The sequence below is a fragment of the Leuciscus leuciscus genome (genome assembly GCF_965113295.1).
Source record: "Leuciscus leuciscus genome assembly, chromosome: 1".
NCBI classification, from domain to species: domain Eukaryota; kingdom Metazoa; phylum Chordata; class Actinopteri; order Cypriniformes; family Leuciscidae; genus Leuciscus; species Leuciscus leuciscus.
In genome coordinates this window covers 9,218,799-9,245,427 of record NC_138725.1, presented here as the reverse complement: position 1 = coordinate 9,245,427, position 26,629 = coordinate 9,218,799, and the positions used below count along the sequence as shown (strand labels likewise).

Genomic DNA, 26,629 nt, shown 5'->3' with positions numbered 1-26,629 from the left:
AATCCAGATTATATGAAACATTATTATTCTAATGTAAAGACAACCAATACACTTTAGTGTATAAGAATAGTTTGTGTCTGGACAGTGTTGTGTGAGAAAAAAAAAAAAACACAGGACAGGTGTTACTTTTGGAGGCTGGCTCCATTTATCATCAATACAAAAATAAATGACAGATTATGTGGGTGAGGGTGCGGGTGATCCTCGCTCCGATGCGGGACAACAGGTCCTCAAACTGGGCGCAGTACTGGCGGAAGCACCGCTGATAGCGGCCGTCATCCAGGCGCAGCTCCTGGAGCAAATGGTGAAACTCGACAAACTCTGTAGGGTCTCGGTGGACCCAAATACGGCGACGATGATCCCTACGCCGCTGTTCTGCTCTCCAGAGCAAATACAGAGCGGTGACTCTGTCGATAAATGATCGATTAACATCAATCAGACATCTTGTAAAAAGATGGCTGCCAACAGGTTTCGTAAATTTAGCTTCAAACTTTTGTATTGACGCGCGTAAAAACGAATGGACATAAAGTGGTCAAGTGTATAACTAGATGCGGCAGGTCGCAAATTTGACGCGCTATTCGAGTCCGGTGTGAACGCACAGTAAGTTAGTCACAGTCAAATCACTCCATCTCCACCAGTGTTTCCAGGTTGGAAATGTCTAAGTATTGTACCAGAAGCTCAAAAATGATCATATTTGGAAGAAAATTATTGTACACAAGTCAAACGTACAGAATACAGCTATTTATTGACCAACAACTTTTTGACACGACATGAAAATGACTTTTTTGCTCAAATATCAACCACAGCTTGGAAAAAAAACTGACCTAAGCGGAAGGAACTCTTTACTTTTTTATTTACTTTTTTCTTCTTCTTGCAAAACATACAGAGATGACATGTTAATGATACACAACTTTGTATACAATATACAAAAAGAACATTAACTTGTGCTCATGAGAGAGTCATTCTCCACGATGATTGACCGAGAAGAAATAACGTGAGATGAGATGAAAGACATGCGTATCTCCACGTTCAGGTTCTTCTGACGGTAGACGTTGTAGCAACAATGACAATGACATCCGGCCAGATCGTCTGAATTAGCGAATCCTGCTTGTTTCTCTCATGCTAAAAACACATATGAGCATATACATATTCGTTTTCAGAAAGTTTTGAATAATGTGGCTTGGTAGCATGTCTCCAAGTTTGCAAGCAGACCACGGGTTAATGTTTACCACGACTTAATGAAATCAACGAACAGGTCCATGTTGTTTCTCAAACTATCATGTGCTGCGACAACAATTCCCTTACTGTGTCTAACGTTTTTTCTTTGTGTACTGAAGGAAAATGACAAAACTGGCTCCATTCAGTTGTCTAGGACCACTAGCAAAATTCTACGACGCCTCAGGCTGATAAGTGTTTGCATACAATACTACCTTTGTCTCTGAGACTGCCATTTCCAATTAAACCCCCAACCCCTCATGTGGTACGCGTACCACGGGATGCAACAGACACACACACACAATCATGCACAAACACACGCACCTCTCCAGCTAACGGAGTGGAATTCCGATAGCAGAATGCAGTAATACCTCTCTCTTTTACCCTGCTCTCTCGCTCTGATCTTCTCCTCCCAACGCAACCAGCTGGACAGGCCTTGCCTTGGCCTCTGGGACGCATGCCCCGCGTCATGTAGAAGCTGCCGTCCTTTGCAACTAAGTTCATATTCGCCTTTCCCTCCATACGGGAAATGATCTAAATTTTCTCTGTAACCTTAAATTCAATCGAGCCTTTACATCGTCTTGCGAGACGACACCGGAAGACGACGCTAGACGCAAACTTTTCCAGCACCACACTAAAAGAGCACAGAATCTTGCAAGTATCTCTCTCTAAAAAGCTGATTTCAGGTGTCTAGCTCGTAGGTCTGTGAATTAAGTTACCCTCTTTTCTCTTCTCTCTATATCCTTCTTTCTTTCATTTCATTCATTCTGATCACGTTATGTCTTATGTTCTTGTTTGGTTAAATGTTTGTTTGTTTTATTGTTTGCATTTTTACGTACGTTTATATTTGTAGCTCATATAATCTCTAGTTTTACATTTATTAAAATCCATTTATACTTTTACTGTCTCTGTGTTTGAAAACCCCACCTTATAAAGTCAATGAAATAAAATATCTTATTAAGCTACAAGCTCGATATTATAGATTACCTTGATTAGTTTTTAATTCATAAACTCAGAAAGTTTGATGTTCGTGGCCAGAAGATAAACTTTCTTGGAGTTTGTAAACAGGGATACCCCTTCTTAACTGTGATAATCTTACATTTATTCGCTGGACGAATGACTGATGACCAGACCAGTTACGGAACAAAGTAATCTCGATAATTGATAAAGTAAATGTTCATGCGATTTATGAATTATTATGACCATGAGTTATGATTATTAATATTTCCAAAATTCCCTATATCCTTGAGCTAATTCGCATTTACCCAGAGTCGTTTACGTTACAACGTAGAATCCACAGCTAGATCAATGAGTATAGAAGCCCTATGATTACAACCACCATCATTTGAAGTGTCACACAATTCTGAAATTATCGTACATTATGGGATTTTTTTCATTATTGATCTTAAAATCGAACAGAGGTCTGAATTATCGTACAAATACGATAATTATCGTATGTCTGGCAACACTGATCTCCACTTATAGCTGGTGTGTGGTGATGGTTTTAATAACCGTGAATCTCGGGCTGGTTTGTCTTCTTCTGTTGATTATCATCATACTGTGGTATTTCATGATCACAGCAGAGAGAAACGAGATGAAGAGTTACAGGAACACAGCTGAAGAGTTTGATCAAACTAAATACTGCATATGTGGTTTCTCCACTGCATGGATCTTCATGTGTCGCTTCAGGTCACATTTAATAGAGAAACTCTTTCCACACTGATCACACGTGTGCGGCTTCTCTCCAGTGTGGATCCTCTCATGTGTTTTCAGATTTGATGACTGACTGAATCTCTTGTCACAGTGTGAACACTTGTAAGGTTTTTCTCCAGTGTGGATCATCTCATGTGTTTTCATATTTTCTGCCCGACTGAATCTCTTGTCACAGTGTGAACACTTGTAAGGTTTTTCTCCAGTGTGGATCATCTCATGTGTTTTCATATTTTCTGACCGACTGAATCTCTTGTCACAGTGTGAACACTTGTAAGGTTTTTCTCCAGTGTGGATCATCTCATGTGTTTTCAGATATGAAGACTGACTGAATCTCTTGTTACAGTGTGAACACTTGTAAGGTTTTTCTCCAGTGTGGATCCTCTGGTGCCGATTTAAATCTATCCCTGTAGTAAAAGTCTTCTCACACTCAAAGCACATGTACTCTCTCACACCAGTGTGAATTTTCTCATGTCTATGTAAAGTTGGCAGCCATGAAAAACCCTTTCCACACACAGAACATGAATGCGCCTTCTCCTTCATATGAACTGTCAGGTGTCTCTTCAGGCCTGATGCCCTAAGAAATGTTTTGCCACATTGATCACATGTGAACGTCTTCTCTCCAGTGTGAACTCTCCTATGCACATCAAGATCATATTTGATTGTGAAACTCTTCCCGCATTGATCACATGAGAACGGCTTCTCTCCGGTGTGGATCATCATGTGACGCTGAAGACTTTGTTTGGTTGTGAAACTGTTTCCACACTGAGTGCAGGTGAAAGATTTCTTGGCTCTTCTTTTCTTTAAAAATGTCTGTTTAGTCTTTGAGCGACTCAAAGGTTTTTCTTCAGGTTTGACATGATGTTCCTCCTCCACTTCACTCAGTTCTTCTCTCTCCTCCTTCACTTCACTCAGTTCTTCACTCTCCTCCTTCACTTCACTCAGTTCTTCTCTCTCCTCCTTCACTTCACTCAGTTCTTCACTCTCCTCCTTCACTTCACTCAGTTCTTCACTCTCCTCCTTCACTTCACTCAGTTTTCCACTCTCCTTGCTCTCTTCCATCAGGTCTGACATGTAAGAGAAATTATTCATTTCATTTTCAGTACATCAAAATAATTTAAAGAGAGAAATATAAAGTGAAAAGACATGAAAGTGAGCATGAGTATATTAAATATATTTGATCAATGACACAATTATCTAACATGATATTAACCCTTGTATGGTGTTCGGGTCTTTTGGACCCGGTTTCATTTTTTATCAAAAGAAAAATGATACAATTAATTATTTTTTCAAACTGAGACTCATTGGCCTTGGCTCATTTTCTGTGAGGAATATATATCAGAACACATTTTCAATGAAAACCCACTGTACACCCCCCCTACACATTTATATTACACACAGGATGTTCGGGTCCACTGGACCCGGGGCTAATAAAAGTGTGGAAATTGTAGGTCCTGTGTGTACCTTTACTATGTCCTACTCCTGTCAGGGCCTGCTGTTAGTGTGTGTATGTTCTTGTATATGGTTTATGAGGACACAAATGTGTATAATGACATGGGTATTACAACGTAAACATGGTTTATGACGACATCTGTGTCCTCATACTAAAACATACTAAATGGTGTTTTTTGAAATTCAAAAAATGCCAAAAGTTTTCTGTGATGGGTAGGGTTAGTGTAGGGGGATCGATTATACAGTTTGTACATTAGAAAAACCATAATGCCTATGGAGAGTGACCAGGGCCGGAGTGGGGCCACTTTTCAGCCCTGGAGTTCAGGCCCAAGACCGGCCCACTTTTTTCATTGTGGAATTCCAAATTAGCACTTTTTCCAATTTGGATAAATGAAGCAACAGTTCAGCTGTTACTATTGTGTAGTTTGTATTAATACCATAGTTCAACAAATAATGTAAAGGTTAAATAATAATTCACTTAGACTTTATAAGAAGCAATTGCGACTTTATATCACACAATTCTGACTATATCTCGCAATTCTGAATTTCTGACTTTAAAAGAAGCAATTGCAACTTTATTTCACGCAGTTCTGACTTTATATCTTGCAATTTCTGACTATAAAAAGCAATTGCGACTTTAATTCACACAATTCTGACTTTATAACACGCAATTGCGACTTTATATCTCACAATTTTGACCATCTCGCAATGCTGACTTTATAACACGCAATTGCAACTTTATTTCAGGCAATTCTGACTTTATATCTCGCAATTCTGACTTTATAACACGCAATTGCGACTTAATATCACGCAATTCTGACCATCTCGCAATGCTGACTTTATAACACGCAATTGCAACTTTATTTCAGGCAATTCTGACTTTATATCTCGCAATTCTGACTTTATAACACGCAATTGAGACTTTATTTCACGCAATTCTGATGTATTCCGAGATGTAAACTCGCAATTGTGAGATAAAAAGTCGCAATTATCTTTTAAAATGTTTTATTCTGTGGCGGAAACAAGCTTCCATACCTCCTGGCCTCTTCCTCCCATCCATCCTCCCTGACGCGTACCGTTACGGTAGGGCCGGCCCAGCTATCGGTAGGCGCCGGCGATGCCGCGGGCCCGCGGCCGCGGTAGCCTACCTAAAACGTTTTGGAAAAGACGGGCTATGGACCCAACCAACTCTATAGTAGGGGAGGGGAGAACTCCCTCACATGGTACAACCCATGCAGAGGCTGCGCGCTGCAGTGTCAGAAGGCGGAACGTGTAATGTTACTAACGTGACATTGAAATGTGAAACAAAAAAAAATCCTTGACCGGCCCAAAAGTGAAGCGGCCCACCGGGAATTCTCCCGATTCTCCCGATTACCCAATCCGGGCCTGAGAGTGACCGTACACCACATATCCAAATGAGTGAGTGTGTGAGTGAAATGAAATGAACTCTGAACTCTGTGTGTGTGGGTGTGGGTGTGGGTGTGGGTGTGTGTTTTGTGTGTGTGTGTGTGCATGAGTGTGTGTGTGCGTGCGTGTGAGAGAGAGATTGTGTGTAAGTGTGAAAGAGTGCAGAAGTGAGTTTTGTGTTTCTACTCCTGCCATTCCCACACGAGGTTGCAATTCTTAAATGTGATCTAACAAAGGTAAAGAGAAAATATTAACCATATATGCTGTTTATATTGCTTGTAATTGGGATGAAGTAAACATCTGTTGAGTATTTTAAAATAAAATTTTTGATTGTGTTGAATTAAAAACCCAAAAATGCAGCGGGTCCACCAGACCCACGAACACTGGCTGAGAAAAATAAATATGAACACCAGACACTGCAACGGCCGTGAAATGACGTCATATTCTGTGGCAGCTTTTTTACAAACACAAGTTCAACTTACAACAAATAATAATAATTAAAATTTAAAAATAACCAATCCACTCCACTTGAATGCTAAACGCTTGTGTTATTTCTCACAGGGTAATTCACTTGTGCTTGTGTTTCTGGTGTCCCACTTTCACATGCGCATGAATGGAAGTCAGTGCAAGGAAAAGTCTAGTGTGAACGGCCATTAATAATTAAAACGGTTTTAGTCAAATAAATATCAATCTCAAAGTTGATGTCAAAAATGGCAGTATTGTGTATTATAATGTTAACCCTTGTGTGTACAAACTTCACAAGCTCAAAGTGTAGAGTGGCCATAACTTTAACTGGCTTTAAATTAACTATTTGTATTATCTTCAGGGGCGGACTTTACCATTAGGCAAAGGTCGGCAATTGCCTTGGGCCCCGAGCTACCTAGGGGCCCCCAAAATGCCCCATTAACTTATGCTTAAGATTTTTTTTTTTTTACTTCTTGCAAATTATATATTTCTAAAACTCCATTTGCGAAAAATGGCATCAAATCATTAGTGTCGCAGACAGGAGGGGGCCCCCCCACCTCACTACATTGGACTATTCCATTATCTCACTTACTGCGCATCTGCGAAAGTGACAAGGCTGTAATGCGCCAAAAGAAACTGACGGAGAAGAAGTGATTGACAGTGATAGACAGAGTGTACAGAGAGAGTGTTGACAGTAAAAATGAAGCGAAGCTACCCAAGCGGTGCTGAAAAAAGGAGGAAGCGGGAGGAGAGCAAAAAGTTTTTAGCAAAATTGCCGAAGGTAACAAACTTTTTTGTGATGCCCGGCCCCGCTGACAATGACAACAACGCTAACACCATCACGACCGTTAGCACTGCTGCTAGCGAGGAGGAGCTACCCGTTGCTGTGACTGTCGACAGTGCCAGCCCAGGCTGCTCAAGCGATATTGCTGCTAACGTTAAAGTTACATGCAAGGCAACTTCACAGGATGAGGAGGATCCTTCAACTGCAGGTAACAAAACTTCCGCGTTCACTTTCAGTGACAGTGATAATAATGATGACGACGTCTATGACGAAAAAGACGACAATTCCAATGATGAACAACTAATGAGTACTAGCAGTCATTCTGACCAATGTGTTACACTTGAACTTGAAGATGACCCAGCACTCTGGCCAAAACATCTCACTGACAAAGAGCGCTGCTCAATAGTGCAGAGAGGCCCAGTTCAGAGCAAAGACAGAATTTATCCTAAAAATCAAGAGGGCCGAAGATTTACAAACAGCAATTATTACCTGCAAATGAAGAATGGAGAAAAAATAAAGAGGTCCTGGCTTGTGTACAGTGAAAAAAATGACTGTGTTATGTGCTTTTGTTGCCGCTTGTTTGGTAACCGAGAAAAGGCCACTCAGCTAAGTGCGGATGGGTTTAATTACTGGAAAAATCTTTCTGCACACTTGAGACAGCATGAGAGGTCTGCAGAACACATCACAAACATGGATGCTTGGCGCAATCTTTCACAGAAACTACAAACCAACACAGCTATAGATCAGGTAAACCAAGATCTAATTGCTCTTGAAGTAAACCGCTGGAAAGAGATTTTAAGACGACTTATTGCAATTGTAAACCATCTGGCAGAGCACAATCTTGCATTTCGTGGCCACTCAGACAAATTGTTTGAGTCTGGTAATGGAAATTTTCTTGGACAAGTGCAATTAATGGCTCAGTTTGACCCAGTGATGCGAGAGCATCTGAGGAGAATTCAGGCAAAACAGCTAAGTGACACCTATTTAAGCAAGAATATCCAAAATGAACTTATTTCCCTTGTGGCAAAATGTACAACTGATGCAATTGTAGAGAGAGTGAAAACAGCCAAATACTATGCAGTAATTATGGACTGCACTCCAGACCTCAGTCACAATGAGCAGCTCTCAGTGGTGCTACGAATTGTTAATTGTGAATTATCGAAGGGTGTCTCCATCCATGAGCACTTTGTTGGATTTCTTCAGGCACTTGACACAACAGGAAAAGGCTTATGTGAGACATTTTTAGGCCAACTAGAAACACTAGGATTGGATCTTTGCAATTGTCGAGGCCAGTCTTACGATAACGGGAGCAACATGCAGGGTAAAAAGCAGGGAGTCCAAAAGAGAGTGCTGGAATTAAACGACAAAGCGTTATATGTTCCTTGTGGAAGTCACACACTGAACCTTGTTGTTGGTGATGCAGCCAAGTCCTCTGTGACGTCCATCAGCTTCTTTGGGCTGATACAGCGACTCTACAATCTTTTCAGCTCCTCAGTTCAACGTTGGAACATTCTCAAAGAACATGTCAAGAATTTTACACTTAAAGCATTGTCAACAACCAGGTGGGAGTGCAGAGTTGAAGCTGTGAAAGCTGTTCGCTACCAGCTGCCTGAAATCGTGAAGGCATTAACTGCTCTAAAGGAGTACGCCACAGAGAAACGAGATGCAGATGTTGTCTCAACAGCTGAAAGCATCTACAAGGAGCTGCAGAGATGGCCTTTTGTGGTAAGTACCATAGTGTGGTACAATGTGTTGTTCCAGATAAACAAAGTGAGTAAGATCCTTCAGAGCCCCAAAGTTTCAGTTGAGACAGTGAGGGAAGAAATCAGGGCAGTGAAAGAATTCCTTCAGGAATTTCGCAGTCATGGATTTCAATCTGCGAAAACAGATGCCAGGGAGATAGCAGAGAAGCTTGAGGTGGAGATGAGCTGGCCTGAGGTGCGTCAGAGAAGAAAAACCAAACAGTTTGAGTATGAGGGAACAGAGCAGACTCAGTCAACTGCAGAAGAGCTCTTCAAAAGAGAGTTTTTTCTACGTCTAATAGATACAGCTCTTGTCACAGTAGAGAACAGATTTTCCAACATGGAAATCTTCTATGAGCTTTATGGATTTCTCTACTCACTCGACACAATGAGAAGCACTGAGAAGGAAGGGAAGCTGGATGAATGCTGCCACAGATTAGAGCAGAGGATGGATGACATTGATGCAGAAGATCTGAAGCTTGAGGTTAAGGGTGCAGTTAGGTCATTCCCGCCACATGTCTCATCACCATTTGAGATGCTTGACTATATATATAAAGAGAATTTACTTGACATATATCCAAATTTGAGTATAGCTTTCAGACTCCTCCTCACTCTCCCTGTTACAGTAGCTTCAGGTGAGAGAAGTTTCTCATCACTGAAACTAATCAAAACGTACCTCAGAACAACTATGTCACAGGACAGGCTGTCTGCTCTAGCTGTTCTCTCCATCGAGCAGGAAGTCAGGAAGTCACTGGATATGGAATCAGTGATAGCAAGATTTGCTGAGGCCAAAGCTCGCAAGGTCAGATTATAGCGCTTTAGACATGACAATACAGACACTCACTCACTCACTCACTCACTCACTCACTCACTCACTCACTCACTCACTCACTCACTCACTCACTCACTCACTCACAGACACACACTCACACAGAGACACACACTCACACAGACACACTCACTCACTCTCACTCACTCACACAGACACTCTCACACAGACACAGACACACTCACTCACACAGACACACTCACTCACACAGACACACTCACTCACACAGACAAACTCACTCACACAGACACAGACACACTCACTCACACACAGACACACTCACTCACACACAGACACACTCACTCACACACACAGACACACACACAGACACACTCACTCACACACACACACACACACACACACACACACACACACACACACACACACACACACACACACACACACACACACACACACACACACAAACTCACTCACTCACTCAGACACAGACACACTCACTCACTCACACACACCCAGACACAGACACACTCACACAGACACACTCACTCACACAGACACACTCACTCACACAGACACTCACTCACACAGACATACTCACTCACACAGACAAACTCACTCACACAGACACACTCACTCACACACAGACACACACACACACACACACACACACAGACACACTCACTCACACACAGACACACTCACTCAGACACAGACACACTCACTCACTCACTCACTCACTCACTCACTCACTCACTCACTCACTCACTCACTCACACACACACACACACACACAAACACACACACACACACACACACACAGACACACTCACTCAGACACAGACACACTCACTCACTCACTCACTCACACACACACACAGACACACTCACTCAGACACAGACACACTCACTCACTCACTCACTCACTCACACACAGACACACACACAGACACACACACACACACAGACACACTCACTCAGACACAGACACACTCACTCACTCACTCACACACACACACACACACACACACACACACACACACACACACACACACACATAGATCGGATGAAGAAACTCAATGTACATAAATACATTCAAGAGAGAGGAAGAGAATACAAAGACATAGAAGAAAGGTGAGATGAAGGGAAAGACGGACAAATACAAATAGAAAAGGGAGAAGGAGAAAGACAAAGACCAAAGAGAGAAGAAGAAAAAGACAGGCAAAGACCAAAGAGAGAAGAAAAAGACAGGCAAAGACCAAAGGGAGAAGAAGAAAAAGACAGGCAAAGACCAAAGGGAGAAGGAGAAAGACAAATACCAAAGAGAGAAGAAGAAAAAGACAGGCAAAGACCAAAGGAAGAAGACGAGAAAGATGCAAAAACAGAGACAAGGGAAATGAAGAAATGGTCAGGAAAAAAAGGGAGAGCAGGAGAAAGTCAGTGAAAGAAAAAAGGTAAACATTTTAAATGGTAAGTTATTTTTACTAAAATTATGTCTCCATAATTGATCACTTATTGTCTTGTGTGTTTCTTCTCACTTTAGTAACACAAGACAGAAGTCCAAAAACAACATGTAGCAGCAAGCAGATCCATATAGAAGATACTATCAGAAAGCCAACCAAGGTAAATGACAACCAATGGCAGCTCTTCCCTGTGTAAATAGACAATACATATTATTGTACAGAGAACATTTTATGTAAATACAATTTTACAGAGGATGCATCTGTTAAACAAAATGTTGTTCTGTGTTTTTTTTTCTTCTTTTTTTCTTACAGATACAACTCCAAGCAAATCTAGACATCATTGCTGTGTGAAGACTGCTGAAGAGAAGTAACAAGTAGGGCTTTCTTAGAAAAATAAGGATTGGCAAAAGGGGGGAAACAAGAGATGTAGAGGGCCCCATGTCTGTGTTTGCCTTGGGCCCCAAAATGTCTAAATCCGCCCCTGATTATCTTTATCTGTGTCCTACATGTTTCACTCAACCCTGTTACTCCTGACATGATTTTCCTCCTTTTAAAAACAGAGCATTTCGTAAAAATGTGACACACAGGAAGTGACATAATCTGGGCTCTTTCTACTGCATGATGGGAAGACAAGAAAATAATCTCAATCCATAATCTCAATCCAATCTCAATCCATTGTCTCAGTTTTTACACAAACTGTAGCATTGACTGTATTCATCAACCCTGTTACCAAAGTTACTGTAAGAAGAACCTCTATAACTATGAATAACTTGTATGATATTTGACAAATACAACTTTATCAGTAACTTGGTGTTTACTGACTATTCCTAAAAAAATAAAATTGTAAACTATGTTGAAAATGACTAAACTTCTGGCAATGTTGTTGCAAATTGGGAACCAGATATGAAATAAATGTAAAATAAAACAGTTAAAATAGTATTTAGCTTGATCTGATGTTGACAATCAATATAACAATGTCTCAAACCTCCCTTTACTGACCATTTGTTGAAGAAAACCCAGAACATTCTGTACCGTTTCATAGTTCAACTGTTTATCTAAATGTGATGAAGTGCTTGAATGTTTCTAACATGAATGTTCTTCGGCATCATGAATGAATGAGGAATAAACACCAACCTCTTTGTTCTTCAGGATCTTCTTCAGTGTGTTTCATTCTGCAGGGTTCTGGATCACTCATGTTCTCACTGTCCTCTTTAATAAACTCAGTCTTTGCAGATTTCAGCTCTTCCTGATGCTCTGATGCTCGTCTTCACTTGTAGCTGATGGGAATTTACAGCATTTATTGGAGAATCGCAGAGGGAGGAGCTTCACTGATGATGTATTCCAGTGTGGGAGGAGCTTCACTGATGATGTATTCCATTGGGAAGAGCTGATCTGCCAAAAAAAATCAATAATAAATAATAATAATTGTATTTTTTAATAATAAATGACACTTCTAAGCATTTATGTCTGTCTGTCTATAAATCGTACAGTAATTGATGCCACTTCATTAATTCTTTTTAATTATTTTTATTGCTAATCCTAACATTATTCTGCTTCTTCATTAAAATACAGGTATCTAGAAATAAAGAAAAGAATATAAATAATTTAAATTATTCCTAATATGAATACATGTTAAGAAAAACAGTTAAAATCATAAACACAGAAATAAAGGTACATATAGTAGCCAACAAATCCCCTCAGTCTGCTGACACCAATGAAATGAGCTTTAAGTGTCAATTTACAGGAGATCTGAAGACATCAGCATAATAAATGAGGTGAAAACAGGAACTATTGTCATGAAATAAAGAGTGTTTTTAGCAGATCTGTTAATATTGATGAGCCTCAGACTATCAACACTCATTCAACAAGCCATTCAGGATCATCAGCAGATCATCTCACTTTATTCTGAGTGTTTGCTGTTAGAAACACATTATTTGAGTCAGGATACATGACAAAAGCCTGTAAAACTGCTCTAATGAAGAAAATATTATTGTAATTTGTCACAATATGACATTGATAACACATCAATACCTAGGGCTGGGTATTGTTCAAAATCTTTCGATCCGGTGCCAATTTCGATACCTCAGATTCGATACCGGTTTCTAACGATATTTTTTTTTTCGATACCAATTTTATGAAATACATTTTAACAAGACTAAATAACACTCTTATTTTTTTCAGTTTGACTCATTCTCCTTAGCCAGTGCACAAAGAAACAAAAAAAGCACAAAGGAACAAAAAATGTTTTATAAAGAGCTCATGCTCACCAAAGCTGATTTTTTTAAATAAAAAATACAGTAAAACTTTTAATATTGTGAAATAGTATTACAATTTAAAATCGTTTTTGAATATATTTCAAAATGTAATTTATTCCTGTGATGTCAAAGCTGAATTTTCAAAATCATCACTTCAGTGTCACATGACCCTTCAGAAATATGAAAAGTTTGCTGCTTAATATTTTGGAAACTATGATAAATAATACATGATTCTTTGATGAATAAAAAATTCAAAAGAACAGCATTATTTAAAAATGAAATATTTTGTAACATTAGGCCTACACATGTTTTAATGTTTGATCTTATAATAACTACATTCATCAAGTAGTCAGATCATTAAAATAATAACATTTTATATGCGCAGAAACTGAAAATAATCATGAAACCTTTAAAAATAAAGAGCACCACAAGCACTATTGTTCCAAGAGTAAAACGCTATTCATATTTATTAGTATTGCTTTAATGTCTCACGTGGCTCATCTTAGGCTCAATGTAAAGCATTTAGCAGTCTCTGTTCCAGTATGACACTTGAGATCAATTCACATTAATTCCCTCACAAATCTTAAACTTTGACTTTTGACTTGACAAAACAATCACAGAAACGAACACAACATCGCTCAGGTCTGAATGAACTCAACATATTCTCCTCATGCTCGCTGCTGCTGCACTAAATGTTTATTTCAGAAGGAAGACGCCAGAAAAGACGCACAAGTATCGCTGCGATCGATGAAAACAATACAGAAATGAGCCTGTCGCATAATCAAACTGTATAAAGTGTGTGTGATAGTTGTGTAAATATGAGAAATACCGTGAACTGCTCTACTCACCTCAGAAGACTCGACACTGAAACTCTCAATGACGGAAGAGAGACGGCGCGAGCGAGCGGTGACGTCATCGGCCGCCAACTGATTGGAGACGCGCCTATGGCAAGCCGGTTTAGTATTAAATACCCCTGGCTGTACTAGTCGTAATTTAGTTTTTGACTAGTCAAATTCCAGATATCTTAATTCCAATTTTGACTCCTTGTAATAGGAATACAATGTGATTATGACTAGTCATATTCTTCCACTGGAAAATATTTCATGATATCCTCAAATGAGTTTTGACTAGTAGAAATTGTAATTAAAGATAACTATAATTTATTTTGTACTAGGCATTAGTATGGCTAACCGTTTTAGCATATAAAACTGTTTTGACTATCCATAAATATATTTTGGATAGGCATAATTATAATTTGACTAGTTAGAATAATATTTTGCACTAGTAAGAAATCTGATTTGAGATATCTTTAAATACATTTTGACTAGTCAAAACTCCATTTAAGATATTTGTAATGATGTCATAGATATCTTCAATTGATGAGTCACACATACGCAAAAGTAATTAGAGATATCTCTACCCTTACGAAAAAGAAGTTTATTCAAGTGTGCTATTAGTATACTTTTTTAAAACTAAAAATAAGAAAGTATACTTTTAGTCTACTTTTTATGTACTTCTCAGAAATATACTTCATGTACTTCTCAGAAATATACTTCAAATTCCACTTAAATATACTTGACTTATACTGACAGAAAAGTCTAAGTATATTTAGCCTCTACTTGTTGATCGAGATATACTTAAAAGTATAATTAAGTATTCTAAGTATTCTTGGCTTGTACTTGTGTTTACTATTTTAATTGAGAGTAGCTTATTAAATACTTTTTTTTTAAAACATAATATTACACACCGTCTTATAAACTAACATGTTCAGGTTTATATAGTAGCAAACTTTCGGGTGGAAAGTTATTTATTGGCTTATAAAGTAAATAAAATAAGCATGGAAAATAAGTTTATTCAAGTGTTCTATTACTATACTTCTTTTCAACTAAAAAGAAGAAAGCATACTTTCAGTCTACATTTTATATACTTCTCAAACAGATACTTTATGTACTTTCAGAAATATACTTAATTACACTTAAGTGTACTTGACTTATACTGAGAGAAAAGTCCAAGTATTTTTGGCCTATACTTGTACTCAATCTTTTGATTGAGATATACTTAAAAGTTCAATTATTCGAGGCTTGTAGTTGTGTTAACTCTTTTGATCGAGTAGCCTATTAAATATACTTTTTTTTTACATTGTTTTTCATATACAGTCTTATGAAACTTTGTTTGAATATATTGATTAAAATATTGATATAAAACAGATATTTATCTAATTCTGCATATCTGAATTTTTGGGTTGGCTAGTCCACTGGTAGTGTACAGAGGAATTTACTTGATTCTAGAGATGCACCGATTACAATTTTCTAGGCCGATTCCGATTTCCGATTTTTCATTGAGTTTGACCTGCCGATACCGATTTTAGCCGATTCCGATTTAATTTTTTTCTAACCACTTTACAGCACACACAAATATTTATTTTCGATCTTTTCTTTAACCCTTTCACGCGTAAATTTAAAATATTCTAACTGACACCCCCACCCCCAGAGTGAGTTTTTTCAAGGCGAACGTTCCCTTTAATGTTTCCATGGCGACGCGTCACGCGATACACCGCAGCCACAATAATACTGTATGACAGATGTGTCGCTTTTATTTAGCTTTTCCTTTTTTATTCAAAATATTCACAAACTTGCTTACCATGTCATCAACTAGCCTATCTGATATTCCGATTCTCAAATACGTGTGAGTGAGTGTGTTTGGTCGTTTAAAAACCTTTATAAATATCTTGATCTATAACATGAGATGGGCGCCGCAATGTTGTCCTGTCAGTCGGATTTACAGCACGTGAATTCATCAGTTTCACCCGAAATAAATGCAAGAAAGTGGCCGGTGAACTGAGAAGAATAGAGTCAACTTTATAGTTAACGTTACTTCTACTATGTTTGTCTGATATGAATAACACATGTCGGCAAATTATATTTGAATAGATTGTTATTGCTGCTTCCACAGACATCAGTGTGTATTTTACAAACTCCAGATGTATTGTTTTACTCGTGCTTGTGTGTATTTAAATATCTGAAACCTAAAATAAACATTATGAGGTTGAAAACACTGCTTAGTTGTGATATGACAGCGCTGAACGGGTCCGACTCTGGCTCAGCGCCAGCCAACGCGCGAAAGCACAGTTTGAATCTGGCAGTTATGCAACGTCACTGAACATCCTAAATGTGGCACCGTAACGTTACTCTCAGGGGCACAGAGATAAAAATCCCATATATGAGACCGTACCGCTCAAAAGGTTAATCATGCGGCGCCCGAGTGCATTTGACCGGCATAAAATCGGCATATGTCAGACTGCCCGGCCGGTTGCCGGTCATGGCCGATCACGTGAAAATCGGCCAATTCCGGTCACCAGCCGATCAATCGGTGCATCTCTACTTGATTCTGCTTTACTCTTTCCCCACCATTGACTGAATTTTCCAGCCATCCATGTTTTCACTGGTATACGGTAGGGGGCGCTATGACACATCTTCTAGTGCAGAATCTCCAGATCAAAACACAGGAGAAGAAGAAGCTGAAACAAGTGATAGAAGATTGCTCACTTAAATGTAAATGCAGGGTTCTCAAGTCTCACGCATTGGCCGTGAGACACACGCAATTCAACCAGTTCACACGCTCACACGCCACACCGTGTATTTCTCACGCTGAAAAGGCAATGCCAACCAAGTTGTCCTGCAAGCTTTATATATAACGTTGTATACGAGGCGCATGCACACAAAGTGAAGCTTCCTGCCGCCAGCACGTATCTCGGCCAGATTGCGTTCGTTACTAGGCAACATAGATGCGCGAACCATAGGCGCGAACACACGGAAGTTTACGGAAAATTCTCGGCCGCCGTACGTTCGTTACTACCGGTAAGTAATCAACAACATCACGCGAACACACGTCGTGATGGAGAAGGTAAGTTGGAATTAAGAAAGCTCGTCTAACATTTTTAGGCCAGAACATTAAATATATCAATGTTATCAAGGCGTCAAAATGTGCAACAAACACTTACAACACAAAACACATTTCATAAGCTGCAGTGTGTACTCTTGTGTACACACACACACACACACACACACACACACACACACACGTAGTGTTTTAATTTTTTATGGGGACTTTCCATAGACATAATGATTTTTATACTGTACAAACTGTATATTCTATTCCCTTACACTAAACCTACCCATCACAGAAAACTTTCTGCAATTTCACATTTTCAAAAAAACATAACTTTTTTTATTTATAAGCCGTTTTCCTCATGGGGACCAAAAAATGTCCCCACACGAACAAGGATTTCGGATATTGCCATCCTTGTGGGGACATTTTGTCCCCATAATGTAAGGTTTACCAGGCCACACTTACACACACACACACACACACACACACACACACACACCTTAATACTATGTCATTTGTTTACAATAGGGTAGGGTTAGACTAGACACATTCAAAATGCAAAAAGATTTGTTTTTCAAAACTGTTTGGAGCAATTTGTTATATTTTTGTATATTTGTAATTTTGAAATATAACATTAAAGAGTAGCCTATATTTGATGTGATTAATTGCTCTGTCATTTATCAGATTTACCAATTGTTATAATTTCAATTTGTGCTGGTTAATTATGAACAATGGTTAAAATTGGGGGGGCGGGGACGGACGGGCGGGGGCGGGGCTCCATTAGGGCTCCTCCCCTAACCGCATGTGATCTCACTCCAAGCTTTTGATAAAACTTGAGAACCCTGTAAATGTCTTGTAACAACAATGACTTTGTGTTGGGGAATTAATTAGCTCAAATTAGCGGTAATATTCATCAATGTGAATATGCATCTGTTGCTTCCATAAATTAATTTATTCAAATTAGGGAATAGGTCACAACCTCGGCTTGTATCAGCGATTACACAGTTACTTGTAATAATCACTGATAGAGACGGGTAGAATTTACTCAATTTGGGGGAATTTGAGGTAAAAGTTGAAGACTGTTCATTTATCACACAGATTGGCCGTCCAGCAGACAGAATGTATGATTCATGAACAGAAATCGGGCGTCTTTAACACTGATAGATAACACTTTCTTGTGGCCACAAAGAAGATAATTATCTTCGTGTTTTAGACAATTTTAGGTTTCTTTTAAGAATAAAAGAAATCGTAGAGCTTATAAGGTAAGATCTGCACTACTCAGGGACTCAGAATTTGAAACAAAACAGGCAAACTTAATTCAAATGATTTAACAAAGTTTATTTAAACAAGCTAGCGATTACACAATCATTTAAAATCACGCAGGAGTAAAAATGCATAAACAAAACAAGCAATATAACGATCGTAATACAGAAAGACAACAAAATAAAAAGGTTTGAGAGAGAGAGAGAGAGAGAGGAAACTAATAGTGAAGAATGGAGATAAGAATGATTTTAGGTGTTCGTGTGAGATGTTGAGAGGGTAGCGTTTTGTAAGGAGAGATGGGTTTGCCGACAGCTCCGTGAGCACGTGGCAGTGTGTTTATCTCGGCACACGTGGGTGAGAGTATGTGTGTGTGTGAACGTGTATGTTTGTGTGTGTGAAAGAGAGAATTTAGAGGGAGAGATAGAAACAGTTTTAGTCATTCACCACAAAACCCCAACGTTTCTTAGTAATATCTAGACAACTTTAAACAGCATTTCCTTCAGATTGCAAATTTAAAAGATCTGCGTTACTCTGTTTGGGAGATCGGCCTTCTGTGTGTGTCTCTCTGGCGGATTGCGATGAGAGGAAAGGGGGCGCGCAATTTTAAAGGGCTAAACTCACGCCTCCCTCACGTACGTGGGCCAATCGTCTTTAACAACGTATGGGCCCACCTCCTGACGTTTTGAGGTCTATACGCCTTCTTTCCGCGGGGTTTTGAAACGATGAATTCGTCCATAACTTACTAACACTGGTATTTAATAAAACAATGCATTCTCTGATATTTTGTGTTAAAGATTCAGCATCGTTGTGGTTTGTGGAACACGGCAATACCGCGAATGACAGTTCTAATATCTAAAATCAAGGAGGTACATCATTTCTTGTAATTGTGGGCACCACAGGGTGATTTACAAGCCAACAAACTACATAGGCATAATATTTGGGACAAAGGGGGTCAGGCACACATCAAGAAAATACATTTAAAATATTTCATACAAGGATTTGAGTCCCACGTGGTGGGCCTGCGTGTGTTTCTGTGTGTGTGTGTGTGTGTGTGTGTGTGTGTGGTGTCAAACAGAGTTCACACCATGCGTTGAACTTTTGGCTTTCCGAGCCGGGGAGGGTGAGGGTGTAAATGTGTGTACGTGCGTTTGAGTCCTTGGATTGATGTATTAGGCACAGACCACATGTTTTGGGTATCTGGTCTCTAAAACACTGTTTTATTGTCGTGAAGAGTTAATTAGTGTCTATGTGTAAATCAGTGTCCGAGAGACTCCCTGGGGGGGGGGGGGGGGGGCGCTTTCGGGATCGCTCTCATTGGTCAGCGTCAGGCTCTCCGGCCATAAACAGACGGTCTCTGTTGGTTTAGACGTAAGAGATCATGTAGAGTGAGAGATAGTCAATGATTTACACCATTTTTCGGCGCCGTTTGGGCTGCACGTCTTGCGTAGAGCAATCTCAAAACAGCAGAGGTGTCGTAAATGAGAGTTCTTTGGAATGTGAGAATAGCTTGGGTCAGAGCGAGACAGGGGTTTTGTAGATTTAGACTGAATTAATTAATTTGATTTAATCACCATGCAACTGGTGATCTGCTCTCCGTTACATTCCCCCTTTTGATGAGTCGACCGGGCGTGTATGGGCCTAGTCGAGTCATCACGGTAACAACGGTCAGATGGCAGGTGCATGGATGGGCGGAGGCTGCACACGGGTGTTGCTTAGGACTGCAGCGTGAGCTCGATGAGGTCTTCAGCTTGCTCTGGTGGGGAGTCATCCTTCCGGAGGTTTCTCCTGAAGCCGACGGAGACTGCCTCTGTGAGCTTGGCTGTGGAGGTTCGAATTGCGTTGATCCTTCTGTACAGGATATAGGCCAAACCCAAAGCTAGGGCGTGTCCGAGGATGTTGGTAATGCACAGTGCGGTATCAGCGGCTGTCCATGTTTGTACCACAGGTGAAGTGTTCAGAATGGGTAGTCGAGACAATGCTTGAAGGGCTGAGTCCAGGGGAGCTATGTCGATGACTTGTGACCCCCTTTTTGCAATCCAATCTTCCAGTTCGGGATCTAGAGTGAAATTGCGGCTCTTGAAGAAAGACAGAATTTCTAGTTCGGCTTGGTACTCTTCACTTGGGAGGTGGTACGAGGCCAGGTCCTCTAGGTGGAGGATGGCTCCTCGTGGGACTTGAATCCACATGCTTTGGTTGAGCAGGCTGACACGTGTAGCAGTGTCGTGTTGGTCATAGGTCAGCGAGGGTTGTCCCGGGGGATGGGACAGTCTTCTTTCCTGTAGGGACGGCGGTTGAGTTTAGTTCGTATTGGCCTCTTCTTGTCTGTCCCTACTACGGGCCACATATCTTCTAATTTGATTTCGGTGGACCCATTTGAGAACGGGTTCTCTTGGTCCCCGTTTAAGCTGGATCTGGTATGCTACAGGAGAGAGTTTGTTCACAATTTCATGTGGTCCAGTCCAGTGAGGCAGAAACTTTTTTGACAGTTGCTTGGGTGGCAAGGCGAAACTGTAGTACAGGACTTTGTCGCCCACACTGAGTTCTTGGTGGGATGCCTTTCGATCATAGTATGCTTTCTGGCCATCAGCGCTGGTTTTCAGGTGTTGCTGAGCGAAAGCGAAAGTTGTTTTCAAGTGTCTATGGAGCTCGTCCAGATATTGGGACGTGGTATAGGCGGTGACGAGGTTGTTGTCTCCTGGTTGGTACAACAGGTGTAAGGGCAGAGTCATCTGCCTCCCAGTCATGAGTTCAAATGGAGCCACTCTGGTGGATTCCTGTGGTGTGGCTCGGATAGCCATCAGCACCAGGGGAAGTTTCACATCCCAGTCTTTCTGGTTAGCCGACACATATTTTCTCAACATGGCGACCACCGTTCGGTTAGACCTTTCTACCTGTCCGGATGAGATCGGATGGTGACTGATGTGAAGTTTGGCTTGTACCCCTAGAATTCTCCAGATCTTTTGCATGATCTCTGCGGTGAAATGGTTACCTCGATCTGAATTGACTTTCAGTGGCAACCCGAATCGGGAGAAGATGTGGTTCATCAGGAGATATGCCGTTGTTTGGGCGGTGTCGTTAGGTGCTGGCAAACACTCTACCCACTTGGTAAACTGACACACCACCGTGAGAAAGTATTTGTTACCTCTGCTCGATCTGGGCAGCGGTCCCACCCAATCAATTTGGAGATCTGACCAGGGAAATGTGATTCCTCTGCGTTGCAACGGGGCTCTGTGAGTCAGGTTTGTTGGGTGAAACTGGCAACAGACCAGGCATTCTCTCACATACTCTGCCACATCCTGCTGCATACCTGGCCAGTATGCCACTTGTCTAAGTGTCTCATACGTGGCTCTGGTACCGTGGTGCCCCGCGTAAGGTGCGTTGTGGGCGTGGTTTATCATCTCCCCCCTTTGACATCGGGGCACGACAAGCTTGGGCGAAGTGGTGTCATCGGTGACAAACCATAAAATGTCGTCCCGCACACGCAGCATGTGTCTGCTGTTGTGTAAGTGTCTGAGATCTGAGTTATCAGTGGTGTCAGACGGTGCGATTGGGTTGGGGGAGGGGTCTTTGAGGTGGAGAATCATAGTCTTTATGGCAGTGTCTGAGGCTTGCATTTCTGCAAGGTCGTTGTTTGAAATTTGTGGGGTTAGTGACAGCATCTGTGAAGCAGGTGCAGTAGCAGGTGATGGTTTCTTGCTTCGGGTTAGCACTGCTACATCGGGGGTGGGTGAGGGTTTCGGGGAATTCCACGGTTCACCGTGTAGGGCGCCCGCTTTTGCGAGGGCGTCAGTGTGGTCATTGAAGTCTTTGTCTTGGCCTGGGAGTTTGGAGTGTCCTTTTACCTTTTTCCAGTACACGGCGAGATCGTGTGTCGTTGTGATGTTATCACATTCCTGGAACAGGTGTTGGTGTTTTACAGGCTTGTTGTTAGCAGTTTTGAAACCATTCTGTTTCCAGGTCTGGAGATGGCATACAAAACTGAGTCTGGCATAGTTAGAGTCTGTGCAGATGAGAAGTTCTTTGATGTTGTGTGATGCTGCGATTTGCAGAGTTATGAGAATTGCTGCGATTTCTGCATACTGGGATGACTTGGGGCCTAGCTTGAAGTGTTGTGGTGGGCATGGGTGGTCGTTCACCCACAGTACCCCTGCACCTGCTTTTAGGATGCCCTCGCTGTTGTAGGAGCATCCGTCCACGTAGGCTGTGGGCATGCCTTCGCACGCATTCTTGTCAAAGTACCTGTGGCAGGTCAGTGGTGGTTCTTGGGGCTCAGGTGTGTTCAGCGTTGCGGCAGGAGAGTTGTCAGAGCAGTTTTGACAGGCCGCCAAGCCGTTACCTAGAGCGGATTTGTGGTTTTGTGCATATCTTGCCTCGACGTTTCGTCCTTGGAGAGCCATTAGCCATGTAGCAATGCGTGAATTAGTGACAACGCCGTCGCGGATTCGCTGGCTATTGAGGAACATGACGGGCTGGTGGCATGTTTCTATGATGACTTTCTGTGCACCAATGTAGTTGGAGAAGCGCTGAATTGCCCACACTGTACAGAGCAAAGCTTTTTCGCAGTCTGAGAATTTACATTCTGGAGGGAGAAGTGTCTTGCTGGCATATGCGACTACCTTCTTGTCTTGGTCATGTTGTTGGTATAGGCCAGCACTGAGACATTGGTTTGAAAACCCAGCTTCCAGGTGGAATTCTTTCTGTGGATCAGGGTAAGCAAGGCATGGAGCTGTGCATAAATGTCTTTTTAGTTCTACCATAGCGTGTTCTTGAGCATCTGACCAGACGAAAGGGCAGTCCTTTTTCAATAAAGTCGTTAGAGGCCTGGCGATGTCTGAGTAGTTTTCGATGAACTGTCGGGAGTAGTTGCAAACTCCCAGAAAGCTTCGAAGTTCTGAGACGTTAGTGGGAGGCTTGATGTTTTGAATGGCATGAATACGGTTTGATTGTGGTTCAATGCCATGTGGTCCAATGAGCAAGCCAACGTAATTGACCTTGCTTTTACACCATTGTCCCTTGTGGAGGGCTATTTTGGCGCCGGCAGCAGATAACTGGTTTAAAACATAGTCAATTTCTTTTAGGTGGTCTGCCACCGTCGTGCTTTTCATAAGCACATCGTCGACGTAAATCAGGTTACCTCTCATCCTGGCGTCTGGGCATGCTTTGTTCAGGAATATGTTGAATTCAGCTGGTGAGTTTGCATATCCGAACGGACACCTGTTGAAGGTGTACTGTCGGTTGCCGAACGTGAATGCCAGCTTGTGTTGGTCGTCAGGGTGTACTGGAATGGTCCAGAATCCAGAGGCCACATCGAGTGTAGAGAAGATGGTGGCTCCTCTGATTTGTGGGATTTCCTGTTCCAGCTGAGTCATGGGCCATCGTGACAATGGCACCTGTTGATTTAATTTGCGATAGTCGATGGTTGGTCTCCACTTTCCATTAGGCTTGAGAACAGGCCATAGTGGCGCAGAGTATGTGCTGTTGCAGGCTCGAATGACATTTTTCTCAAGCATTGATTCGATGATTTCCCGCACCGGTTCGTGTGAGGCGATGGGAATCTTGTATTGCTTGACAAAGGTGGGCGGAGCCTCAGGGTGCGTGGGGATACGCACTGTGTGGAGGTCCGTCAGACCACAGTCTAAAGAGTCTTTCGCAAATGATTCTTTGAACTTGTATAGGACTTGTTTTAGTCTTTGGCGGTCTGCATCATCCTGAAGGGCATCGGCATCCTGTAGAATTTGTTGCACTTGCAATTCGAAACCTTGGTATGGTTCCTCTGTTGGTTTGTCATCAGTCGGGTTGGTTTCAACCGGCACGGCAGGTGCGTCAGCTTCACTGACGGGCTGGTGGGAGACTGTGTACACTGTGAGGTGTTGATCCTCTGTCAGCTCCGTTCTGCACACACGGTGTTTGGCTACCGACATGACAGATGTGATGGCAATGAATTGGAAGGGTGCTGTGAACAATGTATTGTCAGTATGTCCCTCAGGTATCAGTGCAGGTGGAATAGGCCCTATTACGGGTAGTATCAGTTCAAAGTCATGAAAGTCATTACTGACTAGCCATCCCAGTCGGTAGGCTTTGGGGATGTTGATGTCGGCTGCGGTGCAGTTGTTGAACAGAATGTAGACTACCCGAGATGACACTTCAGTGAGGGGTGTGGCTTCTAGGGTGAGTCCGAGTTCTACACATTCAGGTGAAGGTTGGAAGAAAGCCAGTGTGTGGTTTAGGGTTTGGCCCTGTCGCAGGTTGAGGCGCACGGCGACGCCTTTCGTGTAAGCAGGTATGACTGTTCCTTGTTCGTTGATGAGGGTGCAGACTTCAGGGATGGTCTGACCTGACAGTAGATTGTCATGACTGATGGGAACAGGTGGCAGTGAAATCAATGGAGCCCATACAACCTCATTAAACATGTCCACATGAGCCTTGAGGCGAATCAAGATGTCTGCTCCAATGTAGACGTCGTGAGCTGGGTCTTCCAGGATCAGGAAGTAATGGGTCAAGTGCCGGTGATTCCATGTCAAGTTCAAGGCACAGATCCCTTTGGCAGATGTCAATGAGGTTGGTTCTGGGTTCAAAGGGAAACGGGTGCGTTTACAGGTGTAGGGCAGGTCTGGAGTCTTTTCAAGAATTGCATTGAATAGTGACAAGCTTATAGCTGAGTTGTCTGCCCATAGTGCCAGGATAATGTCTGTTGCGGTTACGTCCTGCAGCTGCAGGGGAGTTTTTACCTGGGGGCAGTAATTATCGGAGTCTGGCGTTGTTCTGAACGTGCAGAGTAGCGAACTTGAACCCTGAACAGCTGTGGGGATTTCATCCTCATGTCTGGCTGAGGAAATTTCCACGATCCTTGTGGCTTGGCATTTTGGCTCAATGGATTTGTGCGGCTGGAGGGGGAGGGGTTCGCGCACCTGAGCCCAAATTTGTAGATGCTTGAAGTCCAACAAGGGTTCAAAACGGTCCAGCAGGTCCTTGCCTATGAGAAATTGATAAGTGTTCACAGGGGAAATATACACAGGGTGGACTACGCTCATAGGACCGATTGCCAGGTGAATGGGAGCTAAGTTCTTTAGCTGGATGTCGTTCTGGCTGTATGACTGCACGTTCAGCTCACAAGTGTGGAATTTAAGAGTTCGGTTTTGTCTTTGCGCTTCACACTTGAGTTTTTGAAATAGTTGAGCAGAAATTAGCGTTAGGTCAGAACCTGTGTCCACCAGGGCTTCGAGCTGCATTTCCTTTTCTAAGGTGATGGTTAAGTACAGTTTTCGTGCCACTCCTCTCTCAATGAGGTTGCCCAGGAGTTGTGGCATGGGCTCTTGTGTGTTGATTGACAAGCAGTGGGGGTAGGTCTCTAGTGTCTCGTTGTTGGTGCAGATTACTAGGACAGCGCTGTCTGGCATTTTGTTGTGAGAGCTGCTGCAGTCTTGTGCAGGAAGTGTTGCTGTCAGCTGGAGGGAGTGAGTTGAGCTGTCATTTGGTGATGCAGCAGCGAGTTCGATAGTCTGAGGTTTAACAACAGTGTTTTGCGGGGCTGTCAGCTTGAGGGAGTGAGTGGAGCTGTCATTTTGTGATGTGACAGCGAGTTCGATAGTCTTTGGTTTGACAGCAGTGTTTTGCGGGGCTGTCAGTTTGAGGGAGTGAGTGGAGCTGTCATTTTGTGATGTGACAGCGAGTTCAGCAGTCTGAGGTTTAACACTAGTTTCAGGTGGGCTGTCAGCGTGAGGAGCATTGGTTTCAGGCCTGTGGGCTAGTCATGCGGTGTCTGGTTTATCTTTGTCTTCCTTGTGAGGTTTCTTTTGGACAAGATTTCTCAGTGCTCTTATGAGTTCTGCTTCTTCGGGCGTGGCTGCACTGTTTCTGTCGGGTGTGGGCTCCATTTTGACTTTACCGTTGTCATGTCGAGATGGGTCCCTTGGCCGTTGATCTGGGCTTGTGGTTCGGGGAGATCGGGGTCGGCCCCTTCTGGGGTTGCGGTCGGCTTCCCAGCTGACTCCGCCTTTTTGGTTGTGGGGGAAGCGATGCCGGTCCCAGGATCCACCGAAACGATCATTTTGCGGCCTTGGGCGGACACCTCCCCGGTTTCGCTGTCCTCTGCCGGCTTGGAACGGTCGGGACTGTTTGTTGCCGGGTTCGTAGTTGGCAGGCTGTGCACCCTCCAGGGCAAGTTCTGGACCGGGCGCAGCGACGGCACACACTGTGGGGTA

At 42.2% G+C, this 26,629-nt stretch overlaps 1 protein-coding gene and 1 long non-coding RNA gene across 3 annotated transcripts in view; one reads left to right on the top strand and one right to left on the bottom strand.

Annotated features, from left to right (window-relative positions):
• LOC309492428 (uncharacterized protein) overlaps positions 1-26,629 on the bottom strand; it is a 291,943-nt gene that overhangs the window by 87,212 nt on the left and 178,102 nt on the right. The gene's annotated exons all lie outside the window — the stretch shown is intronic.
• Positions 2,583-26,629, top strand: part of LOC309492816 — a 120,306-nt gene continuing 96,259 nt past the window's right edge. For both annotated transcript variants that reach the window (XR_014203718.1, XR_014203719.1), the window contains exon 1: positions 2,583-2,901. This is a non-coding gene — a long non-coding RNA (uncharacterized lncRNA). The remainder of the gene's footprint in view (positions 2,902-26,629) is intronic.